The 21,645-nt window shown below is 41.0% G+C and overlaps 1 pseudogene across 1 annotated transcript in view; it reads left to right on the top strand.

The window, feature by feature from the left end:
- LOC143885155 (LRR receptor kinase BAK1-like) overlaps positions 1-21,645 on the top strand; it is a 41,344-nt pseudogene that overhangs the window by 14,528 nt on the left and 5,171 nt on the right. The window contains exons 3-6 of the transcript XR_013253159.1: positions 7,922-8,022; positions 8,407-8,544; positions 8,712-9,053; positions 9,151-9,542. The product of XR_013253159.1 is annotated as an LRR receptor kinase BAK1-like (transcript). The remainder of the gene's footprint in view (positions 1-7,921; positions 8,023-8,406; positions 8,545-8,711; positions 9,054-9,150; positions 9,543-21,645) is intronic.

Raw genomic sequence — 21,645 nt, 5'->3', positions numbered from 1 at the left:
GAAGAATGCTTTGTGGATTAACATCATTGGGGAGAAGTATGGCAGCAATTGGGGTGATTGGATTTGCAGGGCTCCACCTTGGGGTAAGGGGTCGGGAACATGGAAATCTATAAGCTCTGTTCAGGAAGCGTTTACTCCATTGGTCCGATTTAAAGTAGGACCGGGTGTGAACGTCCGATTTTGGTTAGATCTTTGGCTTGGAGACCGTCCTCTTAAGGAGATATTCCCTGACTTGTTTAGACTAGCAGTTGACCAACATGCTTTGGTGGTGGACAATTTCAACAGAAGCGAAGACAATGGTAAATTGGTATGGGATATACAAATGTGGAGGAATCTAAAAGATGAATAAATCAACCACTTTACAACGCCACTTCGCAGTTTGGAGGGCTGCTATTTCTCATCCCATGAAGAGGACAGACTCCTGCGGCAACCGGAATCGGAGGGAGATTTCACAGTCCGATCTTTCGTTAGCAACTAACCAATGATGAAGGTACTGATTCTCGATGTCACAGTATCTGGCACCAAGTAATCCCACCTCGAGTTAAGGCTTTTGCTTGGACCGTATCGAACAAAAGCTTTAACACTTATGATCATCTAAAACAACGTTGTTTTCATCTGGCCAGTAGGGGCATCCTATGTTGTGCGGCTGAGGAGATGATCGATCATTTATTTCTTCACTGCTCATACTCAAATTGTATATGGAATGCAATGTTTCGATCTTTCGGATTCCTCTGGGTTATGCAAAATGAAATTCCGGATGTGATTCTAAACTGGTGGGGTGCTTTCCACAAATGTTTGGGCGAATCGTTATGGAAGGCTCTACCGTTTGCAATAATATGGTATATTTGGAAAGAACGGAATAACAGAGTCTTTTAAGATAAAGCGAGGCACTAGGGACATATTGCTCTAGAAATAAAATTATCTCTTATTGCGTGGGCAAAGGCGAATGGAAACCTATCATATCCAACTGGAATTGGTCTTAGAAACTGGAATGTGTTACTGTATGAAAGAAAGCCTCGAGATCCAATTACTCTGCAATGGGTTGTGCCAAGGGAGGGCTGGTTAAATTTAAATTTTGATGGCAGTTCATTAGGGAATCCCGGACCCGCGGGCTTTGGTCGGCTAATTCGGGAATCACCCGCAGAACTTTAATATCGTATTCTGGGTCGGCGAGGACATGCGATGCTAATGAGGACGAGGCGAGGGGACTGCTCTTTGGGCTCCGATGGTACGCTAATAACAACTTAGGTCCACTAATAGTAGAGGGGGATTCCTCGAATGTTATCAGCTGGGCCGTAAATAAAGGAGGTGGGCCATGGAGGTTAAACCACATTATTGACGAGATTCGAGATCTTGTTCGTTGTTTTCATCCTCAACTTGTTCACCAGAGGAGAACGGCCAACTCTGAGGCGGATGCACTGGCCAAAGAGGGTGTCTATGCAACGGGACCAAATGTAACTTACTATAATTCGTTGGATCATCAGTAGGCTTTTTGTGCCGAATTCCTAATTGCGTTGCTGTGCTAGGACATCTTGTCCCTCATTTTTTATTAAATATGTTAGATATATATAATAAGCCTGAGGGCATACTTGTCATTGTACTTCTCTTTCTCTTTATATAAATACATTAGTGAGGGGGAGTTTTCCCTAACTCACTTTTTCTCTTCTCTAAATCTCTCTCAACATGGTATCAGAGCCCTAGGGTTTCTGATCCCTAGGGATTACCTCTAGCCTCCATCTTCTCCATCTTTGACCATAACCCTAATCCTCATCTCTCTCTCCCACCTCCAACCCTAACCCTCATCTCCCTCATCTCCACCTCCCTCACCTCCAGGCCCCCGCTTTCTCCAATCCCCGCCGCCCCCCTCCCCACTCCAGTACCCCCCCCCCGCCCGCCTTCTTATCTCACCCTCCTCTTAACCCTAACTCTATTCCTCTTACCCCTAACCCTATTTCTTAATCCTAACCCTAGTTTTCTTCATCCTTTTTATTTCTTTTTCACCTTCCTCCACATTCATGTGCTAATCTAGTTCTGTCCCTCTTGATTTTGTCTCTTTGCGGCTTCTTCCTGTATACAATATGGCTATTCCTCTCATGTGTCCTTCTCTCGTGAGGCCGCACTATTCGTTCGTCCATTGAGTAGTTGGTTCTTTTCATCTCTTATCTTGGTCTTGCCGTTGCTTGCTTCTTCTCGTTCTATGGATCCTCCTGTCATTGTAGATCCCTCTCTTGGCATAACTACTGAAGTCCGTGCCACCCCACCATCTTCGGCTCTGTCTTCCTCACCTTCTCCTAGCTATGCACTTGTGGATGGATCTTACCCACAGTTGAATATTGCAAAGTTTGATGGAACCAACTACTTACCATGGAAAGTTGCTGTCGAGACATACCTCCTGGGTGGAGGCAGAGTCAGTTTTCTTCGGCAGGACCTCCCATCTCTCAAGGACCCTTCCTATACTCGGTGGGAGCAGGAAGATGCCTTGATTCGTAGTCTCCTCTGGCAGAGCATGACTCCTGCCATTTCATCGACTATGATAATCCTCCCGACTGCCAAGGAGATCTGGGATCACACAACTGTCACCTATTCTAGGGTTGAGAACCTCACCCGTATCTGTGCAACTTATTTTGAGTGGATGCGTCTGCGACGTGGTGGACATGTCCCTTGAGACTCACTATGGGCAGTTTATCTCATTATGTCAGCAGCTTGACATTTTCTTACCTCTCACTTCAGATGTGAATGTTCTCCGTCGACAACGAGAACAAATTCAGGTGTTGCACTATTTTGAGAACCTGGGTCCTGAGTTTATGCACCTTCGTCATCAGATTCTTGGCTCAAGCACTATTCCATCGTTACAAGAGGCCTATTCTCATGCGCAACAGTGCCTTGGTGAGTCACCATGCAGCCTCCCCTCTAATAGTTCGGCTCTCGTAGCTTCTGATGGTATTGGAGGTCCCAGGCCACCCAGAGGAGGCGGCTCCTTTCCCCATGCTCGTGGTGGTGGCCGTGTTGGTGGTGGACGTGGAAATCCTTACTGTACCCATTGCCATCGTGATGGGCACCAAATCGAGACCTGTTATACGCTTCATCCAGAGCTTCGACCACCTCGATCAGCTCATCTTACTGCTCCTTGCTCGTTTGACAGCGTCACTTCTGTGCTTGGTTCTACTTCTATTGATGAGTCATTCACCTTTACGAGGGCAAATTATGAGGAGCTGCAGCGCTTTCGATAGAGTGCTTCCCAGCCCACCGCTGGGTTTGCTCAGCCAGGTAGTTCACCCACGACTTTACTCTCTAGCTCTGGGTCCTGGATTATTGACTCGGGAGCCTCCAATCACATGACTGGTAACTCATCTCAACTATCCTCTTTTCTATCTTTTTCCTTTGGATCTCAGACCATTACCCTGCTGATGGGTCCACTTCCCCCATCACTGGTATTGGTACAATATGTTCTTCGCCTACTATTTCATTATCATCTGTACTATGTGTCCCTAAATCTCCATTTAATTTACTTTCTGTAAGTCAATTAACGAAAAATCGTCAGTGCTCCATCTCATTTTATCCCTCTAACTGTTTGTTTCAGGATCTTTCGACTAGGAAGACGATTGGATCGGGTCGTGAGGTGGATGGACTTTATCGCCTTGACTGCAGCCCTTCTCCTACCGTTTTATATAGCTCTGTTGATGCATATCAGTGGCACTGCCGTCTTGGTCACCCTTCTCTTCAGCACCTTCATCGGACTTCCTTTGTCCCTTCTACTGTCTCTTCGTTCCAGTGCGAGTCTTATGAACTCGGGAAGCACCACCGTGTGTCATTTCCTTTCCGAGTCGTTAGTCGAGTTGCTAGTCCTTTTCTTTTAGTTTATTCAGATGGATGGGGACCCTCTATGGTAACGCCAAATAATGGATTTAGGTATTTCATAGTTTTTATTGATGAATATTAGCGTCTGACATGGGTGTATTTGTTGAAAGACCGCTCCCAGGTCTTCACTGCTTTTTAGAATTTCCATGTTGAAATAAAGAATCAGTTTAATTGCAATATTAAATGTCTTCGTACTGATAATGCTTGCAAAATTTTCTCTTTCGCGCATGGGTTTCAGGATTATCTTTCATCTCATGGAATTCTGCACCAATCCTCCTGTGCCTACACGTCACAGCAGAATGGTGCCGCTGAAAGGAAAGTAAGGTATTTACTTGAAGTTACTTGAACCATCATGTTTTAGATGCGAGTACCTAAGTCATTTTGGAGGGAGGCAGTCTTAACATCATGTTTTCTTGCGAATCGCCTTCCCTCTTCTGTCCTTCGTGGATCTCTCCCTTTCAGGTCTTATACCCTCAGCAGGATCCATTCCCTCTCATGCCCTGAGTCTTTGGGTGTGTTTGCTTCGTTCATCATCTTGGTCCTAGTCGGAACAAACTTGATCCTTGGTCGGAAGGGTGTGTCTTTTTGGGTTACTCTAGAAGTCAAAAAGGCTACCGTTGTTATAGTCCTCGACTACGTCGATGGTTTGTGTCAGCTGATGTTACTTTTTGAATCTGAGGCATTTTTTAGCCCTTCATCTGCTCTTCTTGCAAGTCCCTTGGAAACTGCGGCCCCATTATCTCTTCGTTTGATTCCTGACTCTGTTCAGATACCCTCACAGCCTCTTAGGATGGATGATCCGCCGCCATCACCTTCCATACCAGTGGCTCCACCACCAGTTACCAAACACTATCGCGACGTCTGCAGAAAGATGGACCTCCACCTCCTTCACTCGAACCATCGTCTTCATCTGTTGAGGTCCCTGACTTGCCTACTCAGGTATCTTCTTTACCCTCCTCTGTCATTGCTTCCGACTTTCCTACTGCATCTTGTACTCGATCTCATTCTACAACACATCCTATCTCTCATTTTGTTTCTTATGATTGTCTGACTCCTTCTTTCCAAGCCTTAGTATCGTCCTTGTCTTCTGTTGTGTTACCACAGTCATTACAGGAGGCTCTCTAACATCCAGGATGGTGCGTTGCTATGGATCTAGAAATGGTTGCACTCCTTTCGAACCAAACATGGGATCTTGTTCCTCTGCCTGCTAGTGCTCGACCGGTAGGCTGTCGTTGGGTGTTCTCCATCAGGTACTTACCCGAAGGGACAATTGAAAGGTTGAAGGCACATCTGGTTGTCAAGGGCTATACTCAGACCTTTGGGGTTGACTACCATGAGACATTCTCACTAGTTGCGAAGATTCCTTCAGTGCGAGTGATACTCTCCATGGCAGTTAATAATGGTTGGGCTCTACATCAGTTAGACGTCAAGAATGCCTTCTCACATGGCCACCTCCATGAGGAAGTTTATATGGAGCAGCCTTCAGGGTATGCTGCTCAGGGGGAGATGTCTTTCTCTGTTTGTCGCCTTAAGAAATCACTGTATGGCTTGAAACAATCTCCACGGGCTTGGTTTGGGAGATTCAGTGAAGCAGTTATGCGTTTTGGGCTTAGACAGTGTGCAGTAGACCATTCGGTATTCAGCCATTAGTCCTCTGCAGGGTGCATTTTGTTGATTGTGTATGTTGACGACATCATCATTATAGGTAGCAACTCAGGGGGGATATAGAGGTTGAAGACCTTCTTACAAAAAGAGTTTGCTACAAAGGACTTGGGCCGCCTCAGATACTTTCTTGGGATAGAGATGGCATATTCCTCTCATGGGATATCTCTATCACAGAGAAAGTATGTGTTGGACTTACTGGAAGAAATAGGGAATCTTGGAGTAAAACCTGTATCTGCGCCTATGGATCCCAATGTAAAGCTTATTCCAGAGGAAGGGGATCTGTTGAAAGACCCTGGGTATAGAAGACTGGTTGGTCAGCTCATTTATCTCACTGTTACTCGCTTAGATATCTCTTATGCAGTTGGAGTAGTTAGTCAGTTTATGAGTGCTCCTCGTACCTCTCACTGCGCAGCAGTAGTTTAGATTCTCCGCTATTTGAAAGGGGCACCAGGGAAAGGATTGCTATTCAAGAAAAATGGACATGATAGGGTTGAAGGATATTGTGATGCAAATTGGGCAGGATCTCCAGTAGATAAGAGATCAACCACGGGTTACTGTACCTTTGTTGGCGGCAATCTAGTATTGTGGAAAAGTAAGAAACAAGATGTAGTTTCGAAGTCCAGCGCCGAGGCATAATACCGAGCTATGTCCCATACGAGTGGGGAGCTTCTTTGGTTACATTCCGTCATGACAGAGATTGGTTTTTCTTCTTCTTCTCCAGCTCAGCTTTATTGTGATAATAAGGCTGCGATTCACATAGCCACCAATCCCATCTTCCATGAGAGAACAAGCATTTAGAGGTTGGTTGCCATTTTATTTGCCAGAGAATCCATAGGGGCGAGATACATGTTTCCGTTACTCGATCTGTGGACCAGTTAACATGTATTTTCACCAAGCCCTTGCCTAAGTCGAAGTTAAATGATATTTGTAGCAAGCTGGGAATGTATAATATCTACATTCCAGTTTGAGGGGGAGTGTTGGATATATGTAATAAGCCTGAGGGCATAGTTGTCATTGTACTTATCTTTCTCTTTATATAAATACATTAGTGAGGGGGAGTTTTCCCTAACTCACTTTTTCTCTTCTCTAAATCTCTCTCAACAAAATAAATTATAGTTAATTTAAAAAAAAAAAAACTTTATTTTCTTTTACCTCTTTATATTTAGTTCATTGATTTCCATCCACCTTCCCTTTTTTTTTACCAAAGGTTTTTATTCTCTTTTCTTTTACATAACCTCCTTAGATTTTATTCGTTGGTTTCTAACCACCTTCATTTTTTTACCAAAGGTTTTTACTCTATTTGTTTTTACTTACCTCCTTAGATTTAGGAAGACCCATATGGAATTCTATGAGATATATTTCTTAATTTTCATGCAGTTTATTTCTTTATATTTTTTACATGTGTATTTATACACGTGAAGAGGTGTATAACTTTAGTAAACTAAGCTTATGATGGTTAGGATTATTTACGATAAATTAATATAAAAATTAAACCTTTAAAGGTTTTTTTTTATCTCAAATGAACTCTTTTGATTCGTAGACATCAGTTTTCTTAACCTGGATGGGTTTCTCTAAGTTCTCTCTAGTCTTTTGGTCCATGGAGATTTATTCAAGACCATTTTGGGAGTTTTCATCCGTGCATTTACAAGACAATTTTAGTTTAGAAAGACTCCTTAAATATAATATTTATCTTTCTGTTTTTTCTTTGGTAAAATTTTTAGTTCAGCACACCCAGATATAGATTTCACTAAATTTCTCCTTTTGGTCTTCTTCGTAAAGGAAAGTCGGATGATTTTGCTCAGTTGCAGCTATTCTTCCTGAGCCTATACTTTCTTTATAATTCTTATTCTTTCGATTTAATTAAAAAAGTATAAAAAGGAAAATAATTGCATTTAGATAGAAAAAGGCCTAAACTGAAAATTATGTAACTTGTGTGTAAAAAATCGATGAAGAGAAGCAAAATTAAAAGTTTATCCTAATCATGGTTTTAAATTTCGGTTTCGTTATGTATTTAGGCCCTCGCCGAAATCTGGTACACAATAAAAACAATATTTTATTAATTACAAAATTGAAATTTCGGAAAAATACCATATTATTTAAAAAAAAATTGAATTCTCGAAATTTCGGTCGAAATGACCCAAATTCCGAAATTTATTTGGTAAAACCTGAAATTTCGAATTTCGCCAAATTTCGGTTTCAATCTCAACCGAAATCTGAAATTTCGGATTTTGGCTGAAATTTAAAACCACGATCCTAATAAGCATGTCTACATAATTTTCTTTTGCTCACTGGTAGCTCTCGACGATGATGCCTGCTGAATAGCTCTATGAACTTTAGGGGCTGTGTAACTCATGTTTGTGCAGTATTTGCCGCTGACTGCTCATTTTTCATTTTACAGTTTTTCTAATAACAAGGTACTCTACAGTCCAGTTGCAACGCAACCTTGCCCCGGATCTCCACGTTCTCCGTTTGCTCTACCACCAAATATCTCTTCTCGAGGTGCTGTATTCTTTTAGTAATCTCTCTTGATTGAAATTTATTATGGAAGTCTTGCACTTGCTCACCTTTTGGCTTCGTGCTGCTTACATTGGGCTTAGCTAATTCTAGTATCAGATTTAGTCTTTTATTTTATTTTCAGAACCACTTGGTTCTTGCACTCAACCATCAATTTTTTTTTTGTATATTTGCCGAAAAAGGGTTCCATGCAAGACTCTTGCTGGTCCAGGAGCCTCATAATTCTTTCTGTGTTTGACATGGTCAACATTTGACAAGGCAGCTTCTGTTGAAATTGTATGCTGGTGCTTGTTATGTTTTACCAACACACAATTGCGCAAAAAATAAACTATAATGTTATCTCATTGGGCGTCTCTGATGTTATTTCAGGAGGAAATAGAGCATCTAATGATGGAGCAATTGCTCGTAAAGTGATTGCAGGTGGTGCTTCACCTTTTGCGGCACTTGCAACTAGGTTTGCGTGGTGGCGTCGTCGTAAGCCACAAAGAGATTTCTTTGATGTACCTGGTTAGTAGCTGTTTAATAGATATATTGGACATATATGGATAACGGAAAATGCTAGCATTCTTCATGCGTTCATTCCACAGTAGGGCCACCCATGAAGTGTCTTCATTTGTGTGAAGGATGCTACTCTAATGCATGTGTTATAACTTGTTCAATTTTTCCCTCTACAGATGATGTTGATGCAAAAGTTCAGCTGGGCCATCTCAAAAGATTTTCTCTGCGAGAACTGCAATTTGCAACTCATAATTTTAGCAACGAGAACATTCTTGGTAGAGGTGGGTTTGGGAAGGTGTACAAGGGATGCTTAGCTGATAGGTCATTCGTGGCAGTAAAGAGATGTCAAATGGAGAGTACTCCAGGAGTGGAGCTTCAATTTCAATCAGAGCTAGAGATGGCCAGCATCCGTGTGCATCAAAACCTCGTCCAGCTGCTAGGTATTTGCTGGACACCCACTGAACGGATACTTGTTTATCCTTATATGGCTAATGGAAGTGTTGCGGCATGTTTGAGAGGTACTTTTCACTTCTTCCTCATTGCATTCCTTGCTTCTTTTTGTATTTTCTACTATATTCGGGTTGGCAATGTCTATATTTTGGTTGTTTGTTGTAGAGCGCCCACCATCAGAACCTCTACTTGATTGGACAACACGAAGGAAGATTGCACTTGGATCCGCAAGGGGGCTTTCTTACTTGCATGATAATGACGCAAAGATTATTCACCGCGATGTCAAAGCTGCAAATATTTTATTGGATGAGCAATTTGAGCCATTTCTTGGCGACTATGGCTTGGCTAAACTTATTGACTGTGGAGATACTGAGGTGACCACTCAGGTACGTGGCACAATGGGGCATATAGGTCCAGAGTACCTCGCCACCGGAAAGTGTTCTGAGAAAACTGATATTTTTGGCTACGGGATCATGCTTCTGGAACTTATCACTGGACAAAGAACTATTGATTTTACTCAACTTGAGTCGGATAACGACCCCTTGTTGCTGGAACGGGTACTGTCTGCCTTATTTTCATAGAATAGCTTACACATGAATTCTTGTCAATGCTGCCACTTAGGCTGATATACGTATACTTGCTATTCTTTGTATTATTCTCTGCTTTTTTTGTGGGTTCCATAGATAGAAATTAAGAATCACACTTCATCAACTTAAAGAAAGATAGATTCTTTGGGATCCTCCCTTTCTTCAAACAAAATGAACTACGGTAGAAACACATTGATTGCCAAAATGTCTTTCTGGAAATTCCTCAATGTCCCCGGCTATTCACGGAATGTGAGAAAGTAGTTATTGGGTGTACACATGCACCGGTTCTCAGGTTTAGCTTCGAATATTTTAGGTTCAGATCATATGTTTTTATCTGTTTCTTTTTCAGCTTTATCATTTGAATTAAGGATAGAGTTGAAGGCTACAGTTGATGGAGTCACGTTGTGTAGTCTAGTAATATGGGGTGGTCCTTACGGTTGATGGATTCAGGTTTGTAGTCTGGTAATATGGGGTGGTCCTTACGGTTGATGGATTCAGGTTGTGTAGTCTAGTAATATGGGGTGGTCTCACTTCATAGGCTTTGAAGTTGCATTGCCAGCGCACCCTGGCCCAAAAACAAAAAAATTGAAGTGTGTTATAGGTTACAGATATATAGTGATTTGGGGTTTGTACTTCAAGAAACAAGATTGGTTTAACCAGTTTTTGGCGTCCTTGATATTTATTATTTGTGCTTCCTTAGAAGTGGTAAATAGTTTTTAGGTGAAGAGTTTAAGGTTCAAATTCGTAAACATTTTCTTCCACCCTTCCACATAAATTCCATCTATATCGCGCCACGTTCTGTGATCCAGATCGCCTTCCCTTCTTTCCAGTCTCCTGGTACCTGTGGACCCCGATCCTGAGATTTGGTGAGGGACGAGCCCCCAGCGGCCTCTGAGATCTCCACACGTGAAGGAGAGCTCTACCAAGGAACTCTCAAAATGGTACCCTCACAGCATGAGTGGCGATATAGGTGAGAGACCTCTTGATATGGAGAGAAAAGCCTCGAAACCAAGACGTACCAAAAATAACTCGCCATCAATGGAATACGGCCATGGAACAAAAAATCTACTCTATGCAATGGATAAACCAGAGATAATTGGGTCCGTGCCTGGTGACGAATGAGGAAGGTCCGAAGAGCACCCCCACCCGCCCGAATGCAAGCACTCGGTCTCTTATGCCATTTCTATTAACTTTGAAGAATTTTGTGCGAAAATCATGTGAGATGGGAACAAGCATCCCCGAGAAAAACGTCTCCCTAAGCATGCATGACTCGGGGATGGGCAAATAAAGCAAACAAATCCTAACTCATCACATCTAAAAAAATAGTAAACATAGACATGCACCTAACTATGCAGAAGACAATGATAAGCAGTGAATAACCAAAGCAGTAGAATAAACACACTAGCATGCGGGCCTATGCAAGAGATAATGCTAAGAAAATATTAATCAATCACATGCTAGAAAAATAAGCAAGCTAAAAGTAACGCATAAGAAATCAAAGACAAACACACAATGAGCTAAAAGATGCAAGGAAATAAAGGAATCGGAAAATCAACGATATGCGAGCACCAAAAATGCCAAGGAATAGAAAATGGGACATACGGTAGGCTCAGGGAGCGATTCTAAAGGAATCAAGCCCAGCGATCCTCATCCGCTAAAGATCGGACAAGTCTCGCGATCGTCATAACCTATCCTTGGGCTCAGCGAGGACAATCCCTATGAAAACCCGATAGAACATCGGAAAACCGATGAAAATTGAAAAACCACGATCAAAATCGGAAATAGAATGAAAAGAGGGCTCCGAGTGACCTGGCAGTCGCCATCCTTGCCCATTTTTTAGTTTTTGTTTTGAAAGTTTTGAAAAGGTTTTATTTAAAAAAGTTTGAAAGAAAGATTTTGAAATGTTTGATTGAACTTGGGTGGACCCAAGCTGCCTACGTACCCTGTGAAAAGAGATCAAGCCAACGTAGTTCGAAACAACCTTTTGAAAAATATTTTTTGTTATTTTTGCTTGAAAAAAGAGTTTTTGACTCAAGAGGATAGACTCCTAGACTAATGGACAGAATCCCAATCTCTATGAAAGAAGGATAGAATCCTAGACTCTATGAAGGGCAGGACAGAATCCTATGACTCTAGGAAGGCAGGACAACCTCCTAAGATTCTATGACGGTAGGACAGACTCCTGACTCTCTATGACGGTAGGACAGACTTCTAAACTCTACGATGGTAGGACGGACTCCTAAAACCTATGAACGACCTTAAAGAGGAAGAAATCCCTTAACCTGCGGAAGCTCTAAAGCAGGAAGGAAGGGGTTGGCTCAAGAAACATTCCGTCATAGCCATGACCCGAGAGGAAGTTCCCCAAGATTGATGGAAAGATCAATCGCTGATGGCAATCCCAAACTTTGATAAAGATCCTGAACACAAAAGGAAAACTCTAGAAATTTTGAACTAGACTTGAATATCGCACCCAAACCGCAAGGGATAGAAAAAGAGACAAGAAAGAAAGGAGTTGTTTCGGTCATGCTTGGAAATATCAAAACACAATTAGGGGACAAAGGAATGACACTAATACCCCCATACTTCGACATTAACACTCCCATATCGTGATATCCATACAACAACCCCAGAATACGGTTGGCCTGATATCAATTGCAAATGAATGAACAAGGGCAAACTAAAACAGTACATATGGCAAACCATAGCTGCATCAACATTATCTCCAAGAGGCATGTAATAAAGGATCTAATTTGAGAACAAAACAAAGGAACAAAGACTCTAATCATGCACTTCTTTAATATGACATTAACAGTTAGGTAGAAAGAGGTAATGGAAGCTTGATTCCATATAGAAGAGTGCCTCATAGCGTTTACACTTGTGACACATAATAGACATATTGGACACAACAAGTGAAGTATACTTGACACTCAACTCACAGGTATAAACATAGTCTCTCATTTTAATCCTTCATTCAGATCTAGTTCAGATACGTAAAGAAAAAAAATGACAGTTCCAACAAGATCATTCAATATACAGATACAAACCCGACCCCTCATTTCAGTTAATCATTCTAGCCCCTTATTTATACCTAGTTCAGATATGTGAATGAACAGGATAAAAAACAATGCCCACATGATCATTCACCATAGTTACCAACATAATTCCTCATTTAGTCCCTCATTGTAGTCCCTCATTCACATCCAGTTCAAGGAAACATTAAATGTGCTTAGAATTGAACATACAATCCAAAATTATCATAACAGAATAAGTGTAGCATTATTCAACCTACACAACATCTGAAAGTATCTCAACAAATATCGAGTAATCAGAAAAGATATTTTGTTGGTGCATATCATAACTCACTCAAGAAAGTGATTTTTAGAACTCCAAAAGTAAACCAAACAATGTAGTCCGAGGAATGTAATGTGGACTAATGTATTTGTCAATAGAAATTGAAGCTATTAAAGAAAGGACTGCAGCATACCCAGATCAAGTGACAAGGATTGCAACTCAAAAAGAGAATGATCAAATGGGGACAAAGAAGAGATAGAAGAAATCTAAATGCATTAAGCTAAACACAGTTTGTAAACACAGAGTACAACCACATCAACTTGAGAGCCAAAATCATTTTACAATCACAGAGCACAACCCAATTGAGTTATAATCGAAACTGAAATCAAATTTTAAGCTAAAATCCACTCATAACCAAATTCATGAGCTAAGCAACTTCCCATTAGAAAGAAGGTTTAGAAGAAATTAGGAGGGCGGAGGTCTTTCTCTGCAGCTACCCTAACCAAATGAAGAAGAAAAACCCCTTCTCTCAAATTTCTCTCTGTATGTTATTCTTCTTCTTCAATTCTCTCTTTCACAAGCCTCACAAATCCTAAAAGAGAAGAAACCCTCCTTCTAACAGATATGAAAATGGAAATGATGTTGGAAGGATAGAGATGGAATTCAAGGGACAAGATGATCGGATTCCATGGAAATCCATCGGAGATGGAGGTGTAGATGGGCTGGATCTGAAGGGGTATGATTAGGGTTGGGATAAAGGTAGAAGGAGAGGAATATGGAGAAGTAATGGGTTTTGAGGGCCAGCAGCTTGGGAGGCCGGAGCTTGGATGGGATAATCAGAGAAGAGAAATGAAGAGGGTTTGGGCAAAGTGGGTATGATAGAGATAGCAAATAGAGAAGGGTTTTGAGATGGGTTTGATCTTCAAGGTGGAGGTAGCAATGGAGGCAAGGGGGTGGAGATAGTGGCGATGGGAAGTAGAAAATGGTGTTGGCCGGCGGGAATGGGGTCTGAGAAGAGGATCCCTTCCTCTATCTCTCCCTCATTCTCTCTTACTCTCATCAAATGAAGAAGCCGTTTTCAATGCCCTAATTTGGTGGCTTTTTAGTTGGGAAATGACATATTTAGCCTCTTTTTCTCCCTTGGGACAGTCCTCTATTTGATGCAATTGATGAATTCATGACTACTCTTTAACTCTACAGGGGGCTGGGTGAAAATGGGCCCTAAAAAAATGCATATTTGGTCCCCCTTTCCCTCATTGGACAGCCACCTTCCACCAAAAGAAATGATATGTTTATGCTCCCTTCTCCTCCTTGGACAGCCGCCCCCAAAAGAAAACTTAGCTCTCTCAGCTCTCTACCCCAAAACTTAAAAAAAAACATGAGAGACTCCTCAATGAACGAACTACGCTTCCCTTTTATAGCTCGAGTTTTCCACCTACAAAAGAATCTTAACCCTTGATTTTGGGCGATGATATTGTCACCCCCCCTAAATTACGCATTCGCTCCCCTTTTGGCTTGATTTGACGTCAAAAAGCATTAATAAGGGGGGCGAATGCGTACGCAGGGGGGGTGACAATATCATCGCCCTTGATTTTTTATAAAGATAATTGAGTAGAGGGCACAAAAAAAAATGATGAATCCCAACAACAGATTATAGGTTCAAGATCATCCTTTGTAGATAAATTTGAGTCAAGGCCTACTTGATTTTTAGCCCAACTACAAATGAATGGTTCGGATCATCCGGGGTTATCAACTGACTGTAATGGACATGTGAATTTATATCCGGCTTAGGATTATACAATGGGAATTGATATATTTGACCCCCTCTTTTTCCTTCCAATACAACCCTTGCTAGTGCAATTGATGACTACTCTTTTATAGCAAAGTGGGGAGCTGGGTAAACAACAAAGGGATAACATTTGACACTTGCTGTTGCACATGAGTGTAGTATTAAAGTACTCATTGCCTCTATAAATCACCCTCCATCCATATAGGAAATGATTTATTTAAACCCCTCTTCTTCCCTAGACAGCCCTCTTTGGTGTATTATGACCACTCTTTTCACTCTACATTGGGTAGCTTGGGCAAGAGGAAACCTTAAAGAAGATGATGTCTGAACAATTATGTGTTGATAAACACACCAACTCTTCTTGTCGTTTCTTCATTTTCTTATCCGTCTTACCTGAGATTTTAAAGGGGTGCGCTTTGGAACGGTAGCATCGCCATTGTAATGTTTTGCTCACAAAATACAAGACTAGTTAGCAAAAATATCAGAACAAGGTTGTGATCAAGCATTGGAACTTAGGGGGTGCAAATAAGTAGTGCCAATATCAAGAACTCGGGGGTATTTTGTAATTTTTCTATTTTTTGCAAAAGTGAAGAAGACGATCGCAGTAATTGAACGAAGGGACCTAATGGGCTCAAGGGAATCATCCGGGTTTCAAAATACCTCAAAAATGATCTGCAAATGAATATTTTTCAGGTTCCTTAGCATTCAGGACTCGGTTTTTTCGAAAATTTCGGGACTCGGTTTCAGACACTACGGGACTTTATTCGATTTCATAAATTTATTCGATTTTGGGGAAAAGGGTCTGGTCAAACTGGGGTGTCTACAGTACCTTCGATCAAAATACAGAAATTTGAATTCTGCAAGGGTATTCTTGACACTTGGACTGTATTTTGCCCTTCAAGATCCATCGAAAAGTTACCGAATTCTTAGCCAATCCCGTCATTTTCATAATTCCCGTAAATCTATGAGATTTTTCCTGCAGAACCTTCTCGCTCCCCCTTTTCTTCGAACAAAGCGAACTGCAGTAGAATCACATTGATTGCCAAAATGTCTTTCTCGAAATTCCTCAATGTCCCCGGCTATTCACGGAATGTGAGAAAGAAGTTATTGGGTGCAAACATGCACCGGTTCTCAGGTTTAGCTTCGGATATTGTAGGTTCAGATCATTTGTTTTTATCTGTTTCTTTTTCAGCTTTATCATTTGAATTAAGGATAGAGTTGAAGGCTAGAGTTGATGGAGTCATGTCGTGGAGTCTAGTAATATGGGGTGGTCTTTACGGTTGATGGAGTCTGGTTGTCTAGTCTAGTAATATGGGGTGGTCTCACTTCGTAGGTTTTGAAGTTCCATTGCCAGCGCACCCTGGTCCGAAAATAAAAAAATGAAGTGTGTTACTGATATATAGTGATTTGGGGTTTGTACTTCAAGAAACAAGATTGGTTTAACCAGTTTTTGGTGCCCTGGATATTTAATATTTGTGTTTCCTTAGAAGTGGTAAATAGTTTTTAGGTGAAGAGTTTAAGGTTCAAATTCACAGTCTCATGTAGGACCGGCAACGGAAATAGAAGAAAGAGGAGAAAGAAGAAGAAGAAGAGAAGATTAGAAGTAGAAGAGAAGAATTTGGGGAGAAGAAGAAGAAAAAAAAAAAACAACCCATCAAAAAAAAAAAAAGAATAGGGGAAGGGAAAATGAATAGAGGAAGTAGAGGGGAGAAGCCAATCAATCTTTATTCATCCAAAGTTAAAATCTCTACCACATAAGGCCTATAGGCAACTGAAATAAAATTCCATGGAAAATAATTAAGTTCCCTAATTCTTTTTTTTGAAATGGCTATATATATATATATATATATATATATATATATATATATATATATATATATATATATATATATATATTAAAGAAGGAACTGAGAAGGTCCCCAAAGAATACAAGAACAGAAAAAGAGAAAGAAAAATGAAGAAAAAATACAATTAAGGAGGCATGTAATCAAACCACTCCAGAACAACTCTATCTATACCAGCCTTTGCTAAAACATCAGCTTCACAATTGGCTGACCTCCTAACATGCACGAAGGAGGCAGATGAATCCATCACCCAATCAGAAATTTCCTCAACCAAGCTTAGAAACCGCCAAGGGGAGGGAGCAGAACCCGAAATCCATCTAATCACATTGGAAGAATCACCTTCTACTATTACTTTACCTAAAATTTCTTTATCCAGATAAAGGATCCCAGAAAACGCAGCTTTGACTTCTGCCTCATTGGAGTCTGTAAAGCCACACGGACCTGAATAAGCCCAAACCACTTGGCCGGAATCATCCTTGAGAAGACCACCAAATCTTGACAGACCAGGATTCCCAAAACTTGCACCATCAAAATTTAACTTAAAGAAGCCAGCCGGAGGGATAGACCACTTCTGAATAACCTTGGCTTTGTTTGACGCTTCATTGCAAACTATTTGCCACCCCTCCCAAAGATCGAAAGCAGAAACACAACAAAATAAAGGGGTGCTTCTCGCCCATTGAATAGTTGAAGCAATAACTCTCAAGTAAATCCCATAGGCTGATTTAGACTTTCCTTCAAAAACTCTTTCATTTCTTTCCTTCCAAATCGCCCACCACATGGCCAAAAGGCACATTCTCCATAAGACCTTTCCTTTTTTTTTCCAAGGAACAAAATCCCAGCAGTTAAGCAACTTAGAAATAGTTTCAGGGAACACCCAATTGAAACCAAATCTCGACAGAATTAGACCCACACTACTCTGGCAAAACTACGGTGCAAAAAAAGATGATCTATGGATTCCCCAGCCTGGATACAAAGAGGGCAGTGATCTATAATCCACATACCTCGCTTTCGAAGGAAGTCCATAGTTTGAATACGTCCACAACTGACCGACCAACCAAAGAATCCTACTCTCGAGGGGGCAAAGGAAAGACCAAATCTTCGCTGATAGGCCGTTCTCCTCTCCAACAACAACCATCCTAGCATAATAAGATTTAACAGAAAAAACACCTGACGGGCACCACGTCCAAATTCTTTTATCTACTCCACTTCTCTTTATATAGCATTTTTCAACGACATCAAACAGATTAGCCAGGGCCGATAATTCTCTATCAAAAAAGTTTCTCCAAAATCTCGGGCACCATACAACCTTCTGATCAACTCTTTCAAAACAATCACAGACCAGAACTTCTTTATCTGCAGCCACCAAAAAAAGAGCATGAAACATCATACTCAAAGGGACCTTAGAGCACCACTCATCGAGCCAAAATCTGATCCTGTGACCAGAATACACCTTGAAGCGGCATCCCTTTTTAAAATCTCGACTAAAACCAAGAATATCACGCCAAGATGTTACTCCCCTCTTCTCATAATAATCACCTGAGACCCAATTCCCAGAGAGAAATCCATACTAACTGCCAATGACTCTAACCCACAAGGAGGATTCTTCTTCCCCAAATTTCCACAGCCATTTACTCAATAGTGCAATATTGAAACTCTTGATTCTTTTAATACCCAAACCTCGTTTCTTTAAAGGAGCGGCATCCCTTTTAATACACCTTGAAGCGGCATCCCTTTTTAAAATCTCGACTAAAACCAAGAATATCACGCCAAGATGTTACTCCCCTCTTCTCATAATAATCACCTGAGACCCAATTCCCAGAGAGAAATCCATACTAACTGCCAATGACTCTAACCCACAAGGAGGATTCTTCTTCCCCAAATTTCCACAGCCATTTACTCAATAGTGCAATATTGAAACTCTTGATTCTTTTAATACCCAAACCTCGTTTCTTTAAAGGAGCACAGACCTTAACCCAATTAACTAGAGAGAAACCTTTAGTAGTGACATCTCCTCCCCATAGAAATCTTCTTTGGATCTTTTCAATCCTTAGAGCCACACTAACAGGACACTTAAACAAAGACAGAAAATAAACAGGGATACTAGCCAATACTGATTTTAGCAAAGATAATCTCCCTCCTTTCGAAACCAGCTTCCTCTTCCAAGTATCCAATCTTCTTTCTATTCTCTCTACAACCGGTTCCCATAGGGTTTTGTTAGGTCTTCCCACACCTAGCGGAAGGCCAGATAGGATGAAGGCAAAAAGTCCAGTTTACACCCCAAAATTTCAGCGAAAATCCTTACTTCCTCCGACGATACGTTTATAGCAAATAAACTAGACTTTAAAAAATTTGAACGTTGTCCAGAGATCAACTCATAGCATCTGAGAATAGCCTTTAGATTCCATGATTTCAGATGGTCAGGAGAACTAAAAAGAAGAGTGTCATCTGCAAATTGTAAAATTGAGACTTCCACCTTGTCCTTCCCCACTAGAAAGCCATCAATCAAACCCTTTTCACATCCCTTCTGAATAATCTTGCTCAAAGTTTCTGCCACTATTACAAAAAGAAACGGGGATAATGGATCTCCTTGCCTTAAACCTCTTGAAGATTTAAAGAAACCTTTAGCCGTTCCATTAACCAAAACTGAAAACCAAGCTGAAGAAACACAATTCCTACTCCAAAGTCTCCATTTGTTGCTAAAACCCATTCTTCCAATAAGGTAATCTAAACAATCCCATTCAACACAATCATAAGCCTTCTCCATGTCTAACTTATAAACCAACCCCTTTTTTCCAGCCCTCGAATAATAATCAATAACTTCATTAGCAATCAACGAGCAATCCAAAATTTGTCTCTTACTAACAAAAGCACTTTGACTAGAGGAAATGATCTTCGGGATAACCAATTTGAGACGATCTGCCAACACTTTAGCTAGAACTTTGTAAAGACAACCCACCAAACTAATAGGACGAAAATCAGAAACCTTCGCAGCTCCCTCCTTTTTAGGAATCAAGGTAATAAAAGTGGCTCCCGTACCTTTGTCGAGACTAGCCCCTTCATGAAATTCATTGAAAAATCTTAAAATATCTCCCTTCACAAATGACCAGCAGGACTGGAAAAAAGCAATGCAGAACCCATCCGGTCCAGGAGCCTTGTCTCTTGGCATGGAGAAAAGAGCAGTTGTGACCTCCTCCTCACTAAACTGCCTATCCAGCTTGGAACTATCCTCTATAAAGAGACTCTTGAATTCAACTCCCTCAGGAATAGGACGGACAATATTCTCCGAAGAATTCAAAGAGGAGAAAAAATTCACAATTACAGAAGAGATACCTTCTTTGCTTTGAACCACACTCCCATTATCAAATAACCTTTCAATTCTATTACTTCTTCTTCTAGAGCTCGCCATCGCGTGAAAGAAAGCTGTATTTTTATCCCCCTCAGCTAGCCATTTCACTCTGGATTTCTGTCGCCAAGAATCTCCTCATGCAGCAGCAAGGATTGATGCTCTTGCTTTAAACAACCTAACTCCTCCCCTTCCTCAACCTCACCCAAACCACTGTCTTCCAAAGCTATCAACTCTACCAGCCTGGCCTCCACTTCAAGTTTCCTTGCAGCCATTAGAACTTTATTCTCTTTTACCCAGACTCTAAGATTATTTTTGATAAATCTTAATTTATACCCAACTACAAAGTCCGCTTGCCCCTCCACCAGCCTTCCAGCATATCCATCAACTTAGGAATATTAAGCCACGCTAATTCAAATCTAAAAGGAGGGGGTCCCCAAGATTCCAGCCTTGGATAAAGCAATAAAGGGCAATGATCCGAGACAGAGTGAATCAAGGCTTTCTGGAAAACATCCGGCACCATTTGTAGCCAATCAACTGAAAGAAGAAAATGATCCAAGCGGCTACGTCTCTCACCCCGAGACCAAGTAAAACATGCCCCAGCCATTGGCAAATCAATAAGCTCATTATCTGCAATGAAACTAGAAAAATTTCTCATACCTTGATTCGATCTAGTACAACCCAATCTCTCCCCTATAGCTATAATTTCATTGAAATATCCTCCAATGCACCAAGGATAAGAACACAAACTTCGAACCCACCTCAATTCTTCCCAAAAAGACTCCTTTTCTGCCCTTAAAACAGGCCCATACACCCCGGAAAATAACCAAAGAGAATCTTCTCCAACCTTGCTCAAAGCCACAGAAATAGAGAATCTCCCCATCCAACAATCCAACTCGTTTCTTTCCAAGCTACTACAATGCCTCCCGACACCCCCACCAATGGAATGAACACAAAATCCCAATCAAAACTCACACCACAGCCCCTAATGAACTCTCTACTCAAAACCTCCAATTTTGTTTCCTGGATACAAAGCAAATCTGGCTTCTCCCTTTTAATGATTTCTTTTAATTGAAGCTTCTTCCCCTGAGCCCCCAACCCATTAGAATTCCAAGAGATAACCTTCATTAGGAACTATACTTAGGATTGATCTTCCCCTTCTCCCACCTGATTTGCTTCCTCTACGACCCAATATAGCTCCATTTTCACTCCCACCTTCACCATAGTTGATCCCAGATTCTAATCTTTTAAGTTCTCTAACTTTCTTATTACTAGATTCCTTCACCCCCATAACTTCTGACTGAGCATCCAAATGTCTCAGTTCGGCCTTTCTTAATTGATCCCTGAAGACAATTTCTCCCCCTCCTGAAACAACCCCCATTTCTTTACTAACATTCAAAGTACGATTTACAAAGAAATCCACTCCATAAACCATTGACTTCTTGAGACTCAGATCTCCCATAGAAAACCCTTCTAACAAATAAGGATTTATCTTAGCAAAACCCCCTTCGTCTTCCCTCGAAATTTCATAACCACTTACACAATGAGACAACTGACCCATCTTAGTGACAAGCTCCACTACTTTTTCAGAAAGGCTCACAGCTGAAGAACAAAGAGAATTGTCTAAACTAGAATCAAGGATTCCACAAGCCTTCCTCAACCATAGACTCAAGTTAAAGAGGGGGTGGAAAGTAAGCCAGCCCCCAAGAAACTCTTGAAGATTAATTTTCACAAAAGAATTGAACAAGTAAATTCCCTAATTCTAAATAACATGAAAAATAAAATCCTAAAAACTAAATAATAGGG

The sequence above is a fragment of the Tasmannia lanceolata genome, unplaced genomic scaffold (genome assembly GCF_043159265.1).
Source record: "Tasmannia lanceolata isolate RefF3 unplaced genomic scaffold, GAP_Taslan_0.1 ptg000008l, whole genome shotgun sequence".
NCBI classification, from domain to species: Eukaryota; Viridiplantae; Streptophyta; class Magnoliopsida; order Canellales; family Winteraceae; genus Tasmannia; species Tasmannia lanceolata.
Note: the sequence above shows the minus strand (reverse complement) of the source record. Positions and strands in the feature narration are given on the sequence as shown.